This window comes from Stenella coeruleoalba (assembly GCF_951394435.1).
Source record: "Stenella coeruleoalba genome assembly, chromosome: 20".
Lineage (NCBI taxonomy): Eukaryota > Metazoa > Chordata > Mammalia > Artiodactyla > Delphinidae > Stenella > Stenella coeruleoalba.
The window spans coordinates 15,948,199-15,959,408 of NC_137166.1; the positions used below are offsets into that span (position 1 = coordinate 15,948,199).

The following is an 11,210-nucleotide window of genomic DNA, read 5'->3' on the forward strand; positions in this document are numbered from 1 at the left end:
GAGGAGGAGTACAGCTCGTGGTTCCCTTCCTCACACAGGCCCTCAGAGGCTGAGTCCCCATCATGCACTCAGGTGGTTCTGAGGCCTCCCTCTGTCTGGATTCTGAGCCATCCTGGCGTGAGGCGGGGGGCAGGGAGCAGAGACCGTCTCCCTACGATCCACCCCCACTCATCCCCCCAACACTCTTCCACTTGATGCCCTGCCTGCCCACTGGAGTTCAAAGTCAGATCGGAACCAACTGCTAGGTGATCCTCTTAAGACACTTAGCCTCTCGGTTTTTCCAAAAAAGATGACGTGTCCCCACCCTGCATACCTTACAGAACAACTGTGGGGATTAGTGGAATGGACACAGGCTCCAGGGCTTTGAAAAATGAAGCCTCTTAAATTCCTTTCCCGTTTTCCTCAGACAGATGTGACACCTCTCCCTTCTATTTAGAATTAAACAGTTTAATACTTGAGTGGCTAACTCAGGGGCCTAAACAGTGACTCCGAGTGCACATGTAGTAGCTCAATAAAACATCGATGGGGCTTAGAGCCACGAGGAAAGATGCAACCCCGCGGGTGGAGCTTGCGGCTCTGGCTCCGGGACGAGGGGCCCGGCCAAGCTCACAGCCGTCCCTCCAGTCACTCAAGGCATCCCTGACTCCACCTCTCCTGCCCCACACCCCACCTTCAACATACATTCAAACGGTGACCGCCTACAGTGTCCCTCAAAATTTCATGTCCACCCAGAACCTCAGAATGTGTCCTTATTTGGAAATCGGCTCTTTGCAGGTATGATTAAGTAGAGGTCATACTGGATGAGGGTGGGTCCCAAATCCAATGACTGGTGCCCTCAGAATGGAAGAGGACACACAGGGAAGAAGGCCATGTGAAGACCGAGGCAGAAATTAGAGGGATTCAGCTACCAGCCAAGGAAGGCCAAGGACTGCTGGCATCCAGTGGAAGCTAGGAAGGACCCTTGGCTAAGCCTTCAGAGGGGCCACGGCCCTGCTGACACCTTGATCTCAGACTTGGAGCCTCCAGAACCGTGAAAAAACAAACTTCTGCTGTTGTAAGCCACTCGGCTTATGAGTCTTCGCTCTGGCAGCCACAGGACACTAACACCCCACCTCGCACCCCTGCGCCGCGAGGGCCCTGGCCAGAGCCGCCTCTTGCCCAGCTGGCTGCAATTATCTCCCTCTGGTCTCCGTGCTCCCACCCTCCGCCCAGCATAGCTGCCAGAGGGAGCCTGTCCAGTGCCAGCCTGGTCACGTCACTCCTGCGGACGAATCCCCCCCGAAACGGCCACCCGGCTCAGAGCAGAGGGGAAAGCCTCGCAGTGGCCTCTGAGGATGTACCCCGTCCCCTTCCCACACCCACTCCAGCCGCGTGGGCCTCCTGCTGCCCCCTAGACACGCCAGGAGGCTCCACGCAGGATTTCTGAAGGAGCTTCTCCCCGTCCAGAACTCTCTCCATCACTTACTCCCTCCAGCCTCTGCTCTCACGTCGTCCCCTCCCGAGGCCCTCCTCACCTGCAAACCGCTGTCCTCCACGGCACTCCCTCTTCCCCTGCTCGGCTTCTTCTCCGTAGCATTTAACCTCTTTTGAAACACTGCATTTTTCTTACTGATTACACGTACTGAGGGAGCAGAGAGAGTATAAGCTCCATGAAGACAAGGATGGTTCCCTCCCCGACCGCAGGAGCGCCAGCACCCAGAACACTGGAGACGTCCTCAAACGTTTGATGAAAAAGTGGACAAAAGGTCAAGGGCAGGCAGGAGCCTGAGGCCAGAGGCGGCCTCACAGTGGAGCGCAGCCCCGACCCTGGGAGCTTCAATGGGGCCAGCGGGCCGAGCGGGAGGGGCTGGGCTCACGGCCACAGGGCTCCCAAGTCCTTGCAGGCAGGTAGAAAATGCCAGGCATCGAGGAGCCACTGTAGGCTCCTGATCAGGAGAACGAGAGGAAGGAAAGAGGGGAGGGTCTCTTGACCTTGGCACTACCGACGCCTTGGGCTGAACGGTTCTTTATGGGGGTGGGAGGCTGTCCTGCGCACTCTAGGAGGCTTAGCCGCACCCCTGGCCTCCACCCACCAGATCCCGGTAGCATCTCCCCCCACGTTATGACAATCACAAGTGTCTCCAGACATTGTCACATGTCCCCCAGGGACCAGGGGAAGGGAAAATCGGCCCCTTTGAGAACCACTGCAATAGAGTTTCTGTGGTAATGTGTACACAGAGTGACCCCAGAAAGCACATACCTACAAGGACCAACAGGGAACAGAGGTGAGCGAGCTGGCCAGGTGTAAGGTACACCTGTGACAGGGACCCACCCTGACGACCTAAAAAGCACACGTCCTTTCTAAGAGGGGCAGTCACTGCTCTAGCTGGCTTTTGCCCTCAAGGTCCGAGAAGTACCAAATCCCCCCCCCCTTTTTTTTTCCAGGAGAAGGTTCGAATCCAGATTTTTATGTTGAAATATGTCTATTTTTAAAATACCATAGGTGCTGAACAAAACTCATCTCTAGGCCAGGTTTTGCCTGCAGGCCACGACTTTGAAATCTCCAGATAGAGGCTGCCTGGAGGCAGAGGATGGGTGGACGGGAGATTCCTCAGAGCCTGCAGGAGTTCAGCCACAAAGGGATGAGGCCCGGACTCGGCCTGTGGGAATGAGGCTGAAGGAAAGGGCCACGTCCCAGAAACTCAAGTGGAAATGAGATAAGCACACACCAGGACAACTCCCCAGATGTTACTAAAACACAGGTCCTCACTGCAGGTGTCAGAGTAATAGCTGCAGACTTGGGAGAGTCTCCTGCAGATGAAAATGAATGCACGAAGTCCCACCCTTAATTCCACAAGGCGTGTGAGCCTGCACCTACGTGATCCTAAGCCTTAAACCCGTCCTGGACAAGGCCAAGGCCTCCCCACCTTCACGCTGGTCAGGAACCGGGATGGCCACCTGCGTGGACCTTCCCCTGCCTTTCAATCCACCCAGACCACCAGCCGAGGAACAGGCAGCTGGAGATCAACCTCCCCCAGGAATTGGGGCAACGTCACCGGGCTGATGAGAACGCTTCCTGCCGCCCCTGCCAGGTCCAGGCACCTTCCGGACTCCCTCCCATGATAATCTGGACCGAGAAGGACCCCTAAGGCATCCTTCAAGACGGTCCCTCTGTGTTAAAGAAAGCAGGGCTTAGGCGAGGGTTAAAGTGAGCATCTGAAGTTTGGTGGAATCACAGCTCAGGTCCACAACCTCAAAACCACCAGGCGCATGCACTTCGTGTTGCTTTGCCCCCACCTACGCTGATCCCAGAGCCTGGAGCAACCAGGAGGAGGTCGCTCTGACAACACACACCATCGTGTCGGTCCAAGGCAATGTGAATTCATCTATGCTAGGCGGTGACAGAAAGCAGAAGAGCTCTGAGTGACACATCCATTTCTGGACAGGCCCAAGGTTGGGGGGTGCGGGGAACGACACCAGCTTTCTGTAAACGGGGTAGAATGACCTCCTTTAAGTGCCGTCATCTTCTCAAAGTTATCCTATAACAAATCATTACCATAATTAAACAGCATCGTCCCCGGCATGGGGCATCACCAAGAGCAGAGGCACAGGCTGCCTTGATCGGCGTCAGATGCTGGGTCTGATCAAGGTCACTGGAGAAAAGGTAAAGAGGCCCCTAATCTCACTTCCACGCTGCTCTGCTCTGCTTGAGGTGAATGGAATAACTGAGTCTTTGGCAGAGGAAGGAGGAGGCTGGCTGAGCAGCGGAAGAAGGTAGGAGAAGGGAGGGACAAGGAAGGAGTGAGGCAGGACAGCCTCCCACGGGCGGTACCTTCCACGTGAAGGCAGCAGACTCCAGGGAGTTACTGGCCGGTCTCCCCAGAGCCTCACGATATCCCACAGGCCTGGGCCTCCTCCCCCTGCTTTCCCTCCCCCACCCACAGGCAACAGCACCCTCCACGGTGACAGTGATAGGGTTTGAGATTCTCCAACCATCACAACACAAGCCTCATTCTCCCTTCACCCAACCAGCAAGAAGCGGCTGCAGAGAGATCCACGTAAGACACACAGAATTCTCTGGGCTGGACCCCGAGGCATGGGGACAGAGAGACAAAACTCAGTGGCACGGGCGTTCAGGGAGGCCAGAACAGCCAGTGGGAGCCGTGGGCTGGCCACCCCCAAATGCCTCCCAGAATCCAGTTGCCCTGATTTGCAAGCTGATTATTGGGAGAAGAATCTGGGGGTCTGACGGCATCTAAATGACTTGGCCATGTAAAAACACTAAATCAAGCAGCGGTCCGCTTTGCAGACACACTCCACGTGACTAGTTACAGAAGGATCCCAGCAGCTCTGGGGTCACACGCCCCCCTCCCCAGCCCCCCCACCAAGCCCGTGGGCACAGGGAGGCCCAGCCCCCTGCCCCGGGTACCACGGGGTCTCTCTACGCCCCAACGCGGCACCCTCCCGGCCTTCCCCCAGATGCCCGCCCAACTCCTAACGACACTGCTCGGCCCTCTCCCTCATATGATTTCCTCATGTACCCATTTTAAGGAACCAACTTTTTTGTGAAAAAGAGGGGGAGACGGTTCCCACATGTAGAAAACTCACACCCCAGGGGGGAATGAAGAGGGGACCACTAAGCACTTGTTGAAAGAAGACGCGGACAAGAGCGATTTGGAAGAGAAGAAAACGTCTCGTCAGCTCTGAAAGTTAAACAGGAGCATCCCCCGCATCGCTCGCCGCCGGCCCCCAAGGTGGGAGGGCCCCGGGAATAAGCCGGAGCTCCATTGTCGTTTGCGGGAGCTCCACCTCTGGGAATGGATTTGATGTCAAGTGTCAGCAAGTAAATTGCTATTGGCTTCTCAATAAGCAGCAGTAGTGAGCTAAGTGTTTCCCCGTATTGTGCGGGCTCTCACAGGCTCAATACGGCAGTATTGACAGCACAATCACACAGTAATCCAGGCTCCACTAATACCTACACTTCCTCAATGAAAATACACTTTCCACTTGGACATCAGCCCATTAGCCTTGGGCTGGAACCTCCGGCCTCCCCCGTCCCCCAACCGGCCCTGGGCCCTGGAACTGGCATCTCGCCCCCGAACGCCCTGGCCAATGAGAACAACCCAGCCAGCATATTGTCAGGGCCTAACCTAAAAGATAAACAGCCAGAGACCTACAGGAAAAGGCCTGCTCTCTCCATCTATAAATCACCGGTGAGAAGGAAAGAAAAGTGATCCAACTCTTTAAGGATAAAAATCTCAGCAGTCGCTGAGGAAAACCGATGTTCCCTTGCAAAGCGAAAGATGTTCGCTCTGGGAAGATGCGTGTCTTCAAGTTTTCAGAGAGACAAAGAAACTCAAACTTCATCCAACACAATGCAGGGATGAGACAAGCTCTAACTACCACGCCAGGTGCTAGGTTTCCACAAGGCAAGTCCCCACATCCTAGCAGTCTTAGATAGGTATACACCCTGAAGGGTCTGCTAATTTAATAATAAATACCGTGCAAACACAAGCTATTTTTCAAATGCACCTCTCACCACTTTCCATTTGACTTTCAGAACATCCTGGAGTACGCAAGAGACAAGATTTTATTACAGAGACCAATGAAACAGAGAAGCTAAGTGACTTACCTAAGGTCACACAGCTAGTTAGCAGTGGATTTGATATCAGAGGCTAGACTGGAGATTGGCAAACTTTTTTCCATAAAGAGCTAGGTAAATATTTTCGGCTTTGTGGGCCGTTCAGTCTCTGCTGCAACTGCTCAGCTCTGTCACTGCAGCATGAAAGGCACCACAGACAACACGTAAACGAACAAGCTTGGTTGTTTTCCAAATGTTATTTATGGACACAAGTACGATTTTTGCAGAATTTCATGTGTCGTGAGATAACATTCTTTTTTGGACTCCCCCCACCATTTAAAAAGGTAAAAACCATTCTTAGCTCGAAGACCATATAAAAACAGGCGTTGGGTCAGATCTGGCCTGCAGGCTTATAGTTTGCCGATCCCAGCCCACTGGGAGACTTGTAACTATCAAGAACACCACAGGCAAAAAGGACAAATCATTCTCAGGCTCGTTACAACTGTAATAGTCTCGTCCACTGAAACTGCTTGACCATCCGACACCAAACACAAACTCCAGCCCCCAAGTGTCCAACATCAATACAGCTGCGCACCCGTAACACGCTGGCCGAGTCTGAAGACTTCTGTAGAAGCACTGCCTTTTAATGGGAACTTGTGCACAAATTTCAAAGTTAAGAAACTTTCCATAAACGCACAGGGCACGCCCAAGCCAGTGCAGGAATAATATGCTAACTGCAGAAGGCACTTATGTCCAAAACCAGCACACGTGTATTTAACAGTGTCGTTAAATACAGTGTCGGGGTGAGTGGACCCCCCAGCTCCCAGAAGGAGTTTCCGTCTCTCTGTGTTCAGTAAGAAGAAATGTGGCCAGAAAGGGGTTAAGGCCCTTCCAGGCTGTGATCTGATAAATGGCTGTGCAGAAAGCAGGTTCCCTCACTTTGAGATATGATGTCACTAACCTTTATTGATCCACTATCAGAGAACTTTGCTTATCTCTCTCCTGTGATATACTGCCCCTCCTGTGCTCAACTAGTGTTTAATACACTGCCGGCTGCCCCGCACTCCTCATTGCTCAACAGCGTGGCAAGAGGCTGCCACGGGGGCCAATACTTTACAGCCTGGCCTCGCCAGCACAAAAGACTCCCTACCACGGTGGGGAAGGCACGCCCGCCTCCCACCTCCTTCCCGGCTGCCAGGTGCCGGGTGCACCTTGACAGGGGGCCAGGGGAGGACAGGATGGAGCAGGGACCCTCTGGACGTCTCCTTTTTGCCTTTTTTAGAAGCACAACTCCAACCCCTTCAAGTTCCAGCTTCTCTTCCTCCACTGTGAAAAGACAACTACCAGCCCACCACGTTCACGAGGCAGAACGGAAGCACCTCTAAGAAAACCTCCCGTAAGAGAAACGAGCTCCTGTTTTTCCCTTTCCACAGTCAAGACCTCAGTCTACCAGGAGCTGGAAAACACTGTCCATCGAGGTATGGGACAGTCATTCAAGAGGAATCACGCCAGGACCAAAGCCAGAGGACATACCCAGATGTGGCCAGGCAGGCTCAGGTTCTGAAAGATAACAGGGTTCCACGGCCCGGGACAGCATGATGCCGGAGCCGCCACACATGAGGTTTGGGGTCCTCCCTCCCTCCTCCCGACCCACAGCTGGATAGGGCGTGATGCACAGCTCGTGCCACACCCAAGGATGGGAGAGCCGGCAAGTGCCAAGAGACAGGAGAAGACTGTTACGCTGAAGGGCTGGCATCAACCTGCTCCCGTCCCCGCCACCAACCTCAGACGCCTCGGCCAAGGCCCCGCCTGTTGCCCCCGGAGGAGCCCGTGGACAAGACTTTGCATCTCCCGCCCCATCCCTGCCAACAGGGGCCGTGGGTAGCCAGGGAGAGCCAGCACGCCCTTCCACTGACCTGGGGCACCCAGAATTTGCCTAATTGAACATTAACAAGTTGCTACAATAAAGTTCCTCTATCCTGAGCTAGAAACCTTTTCGGCAACAACAACAGAAGTCTTGTTCCAAACCTCTCTCAAAGCCAGGCCTCAGCCTCGACAGGTGTGAACAAGATTTAAACACCTCCTACAATACAATGCAATCCAAACAAAGGGGAAAGTCAATCCCAACCTCCTGGGGTTTCTCCTTGTCTAACATCTTCTTCACTCACTCAGCCCAAGGGAGCCAAGTGAACGCGTGGAGAGGCTGTCTCCAGGCCAGGGCGCGGAGACCTAACCAACCATGAAGCAGGATCCTTTGCCGCCCCCACAGCGGGCCACCAGTCCAGTCACCCTCTGGCAGAAGGGGAGGCCATTAACGCCTCACACCCAGTTCCTGGGTCCCCAGGACCCCCAGGTGCACCTTCCATCCATCCCTAAGTCAGCCAGCAGATGGACCAAGCTTCCCACACCACCTGACCCTAGCTCAGCTCTCAGCTCTCCCATGTGAGAGGTAAGCAGAGGGAAGACCCCCAGGCCCTGGGGTCTGAGCTGTTCCTTCTCCTAAAGGGGATCCAGGCACCTCCTAATGCGTCCTCCTGAAGAATGCTGGGGAAGAAATGGGACTCCAGGACTGGATTTATCATTAAAAAATTTTTGAGCGCCGCTCGGGGAAGAAACACATGAGAAGTGTGTGCTGAGGAGGAATTATCCCTCCCATTGATTTTTTGCTCCGGAGTATTCGAGAGAACACAGCATTTACCTGGAGATTTCTTCCCGAAGTCAACCACATAAACAGGACTTGAAAGAGCTTATCAGACAAATGATCTGCTCCCACCGCCATCCATCGTGGAAAGTGGGCACCCCAGGAGGGAACTCGACGAGCCCCACTGTTCCAGGGTGACTGCTTGAAGCAGTTGTTATTGTTACCTAACTTCAAACGAGTGAGTGAGAAGGCAGAGAGGGGAGTGGCAGAGGGGACACCACGGGTAAGAGTGACAATGGACAAAGAAGGGAATTCTCTCTCCCCTGGGCCTCTGCTCCAATGAGAACGCAAAACGGCTACAGAACAAAACCCAAAAAAGCAGCAAGAACATAGGTGGGCCTCCAGCCATTTCTGTTTTGGGCACCCCTCCTCTGTTCTTTTCCAAACTCTTGGGTATTTTTTAAAAGTGGCAAACACTAATAGCCCCGCTCTTGGTCCTAACTGTCCCTCTCTCTCAGCGCCAAGAGGAAAGCTGTCGGCATGTTTTTCAAGTGACAGAGAGCCAGGAAACATGCCAGGGAGACCCCCAATACCAGCTACTGTCAAGTTTCTCTACCTCCAAACTTGGGGCAAGGTCAAGGGTGAGAGTGACCTGCAGACTTGCGATAAAATGTTCGTGACCACCACGATGGAATTTGTTTTCCAGAAATTTTTACTAATGAACCTTGTAGCATGAAAACCCATCCCAGGCAAGGAGTTAAGTTGGCTCATTTTCCTCCATGGTCCCCCTTCTCCCACCTGATAAGCAGGCACGCGCTCCCAGGCCCGTGGAAGGACAGCGGCCAGCTCGCAACAACAACAAATAAAGGTTCAAAGGCTCAAGTCCCCTTTCCAGGTAGCTGGGAGGATGCAATTGGTGAGGCAGGAGATTAGAAATATCGGCAGCCTCTAAGTAAGACTTTAATTTACTGGCAGATCAATAGAGCCGGGGTTATATTGGCAAAGTGTCCACAGCTCTATTGACTCACGCAATGCCTCTTATCAATTTATCAGAAATCTGGAAGTCAGAAGATATTGTTTGAAGGGAAAAGAAGAAAAAAAAAGAGAGAGAGAGAGACAGGGAGTGACAAGAGCCCGAGCAGTTAGAAACTGGGGTCCCCAATGACGAACTTGGTACCAAGAGTTTCTACATCAACCTGTCTCCTGGAATGGAAGCCAGGATGATGTGATTTAGAGTTAACATGACCCCCGAGATGGCCCCTCAGCCTTCTCACATGCTTCCATTTTCCATGAACCTTGGATTCTGGGGGGCGGGAATCCTACCAAAGCAGAGGCCATTTGTCTATTTGTTTGTCTCCGCAAGGAGCTACTCCTCCCTTTGGGGTCAATGATTCTTGCCCAGGTTGCAGGCAACTCACACGCACCTGTTTTCTTTTCATTCTAGTGCCTCTCCGGCTCCGCCTTAGCCAGAATTCTTCATTTTAGCTTCTTTTTCACCAATCTATAAAAAAGATTTTCTTACGTAAAAGGGATATCTATCCCAGCATCCCAACCCTCTCAAGGGGTCGCGAAGTATCTATCAGACTAACAGTGGCACTTGGTCTCAAGAAGCATAGAGAAAACAGACTCAAGTTCCATCAACCGCCACACAAGGATATGCAAGTTTTCACGAATAATAATCTTCATTGGAAAGGGTTTTGAAATATCCCAGGTAGTGGACAAAATTGCCAGGGAAGAAAAAGGTAACCGTTAACACTTCACCAAACCTAACTACCCACACCAATGAAGGCAGGACACAGGAAGACACGAGTTCCGGAGTGTTTCTATCAGATAGCTCCAGGCGGCAGGTCTTGAAGACAGGGCTTGGAGCATTCCACTCTCCAGGATGCCAAAGGGAAGAGCGATTTTACTTGGTTTGGAGGAACCACGACCTGCTTTTGACAATCCATTTTGGCTCCTGTCTCATACAACAAATTTCTGCTTAATTGCTGTTTTGCATTTCGTTGAGACATCAAGTAAACAGTACTTAAGTGTTTCCAGACAAAAACAATAACTCACTAATGACTAAGGCACTGCTAATTAAAATGCCCCTGTGATGGCGTGACTGGACTCAGCGCCACGGCAGGAACAGAACTGCCCGGGCCTTGAACGCATGAACCAGAACGCAAACGTACGAGGCGGGGGTTGGGGGGGGACGTTCTGCTCCTTCCTCTGTGGGTCACGACGGTCCTCTGGTTGCAAAGAAGGGAGCCCCTTATAGGAATGGGGTGGGGCAGGGGGAGTAGAGTGGGAGAAGTCAGGAGTGGGGGAGTGAAGGTGCTGGGATTTCAGAAGGAATGCCAGCTCCCTAACAGAATGTATATTCTAGAACCTTGTGGGTAAAGTGACCTGGCATGACCCTCAAGACTTTGAGTTCCCATGATCTCCTGAAGAAAACAAAAATGTATGTGTGCCACCCCAGTAGGGGAGAAAATAAGATGTGTTAAACCGACCCAAAAGATCCTTCCCTAGAGACCACCATTCTTACAGGGAGGAGTTTCCAAAAGCCTAAGTTCCCAACTATGCTTTAAATAAGAAAAAAGATTCAGAAAGAATGAAGCAAAGATATACGATACCACCTGATTGGTGCGAAAGTATTACTTTAACCAAAGAGTCAACATTCACAAGTGCTTTTGACAAAGTAGCGGGAACACAGAAAACTTCTCTTCCTCCCCAAATAAGAGATCAAAATAACTAGACTTCCCCTTAACAGAAGCCCTTCCCTCTGCTCTCTTCAACATTCAGTCTTACAGATGGAGGCCTCCCAAAACCACTCTTTCAATCTCAGCATTCAAAACCAAAAAGACAAGAAAAAGGAGGCGCCCGGAGCCCTGGGTTTTGCAGAGGACCTTATCTTCCTCTGCGCAGGTTAAAGACCTGCTAGTTAGCAAGGGAGTGGGTGGGGACAGTCATTGAAACCGCAGGGGCCTAATACCCATTTGTATTCACACTCAGACCCTTTAGGGATAT

General features: G+C 52.3%; 1 protein-coding gene across 13 annotated transcripts in view; it reads right to left on the bottom strand.

Moving 5' to 3' along the window:
- ZFHX3 (zinc finger homeobox 3) overlaps nucleotides 1-11,210 on the bottom strand; it is a gene marked incomplete at its 3' end in the record, with an annotated part of 1,354,624 nt that overhangs the window by 220,862 nt on the left and 1,122,552 nt on the right. The window lies entirely within an intron of this gene.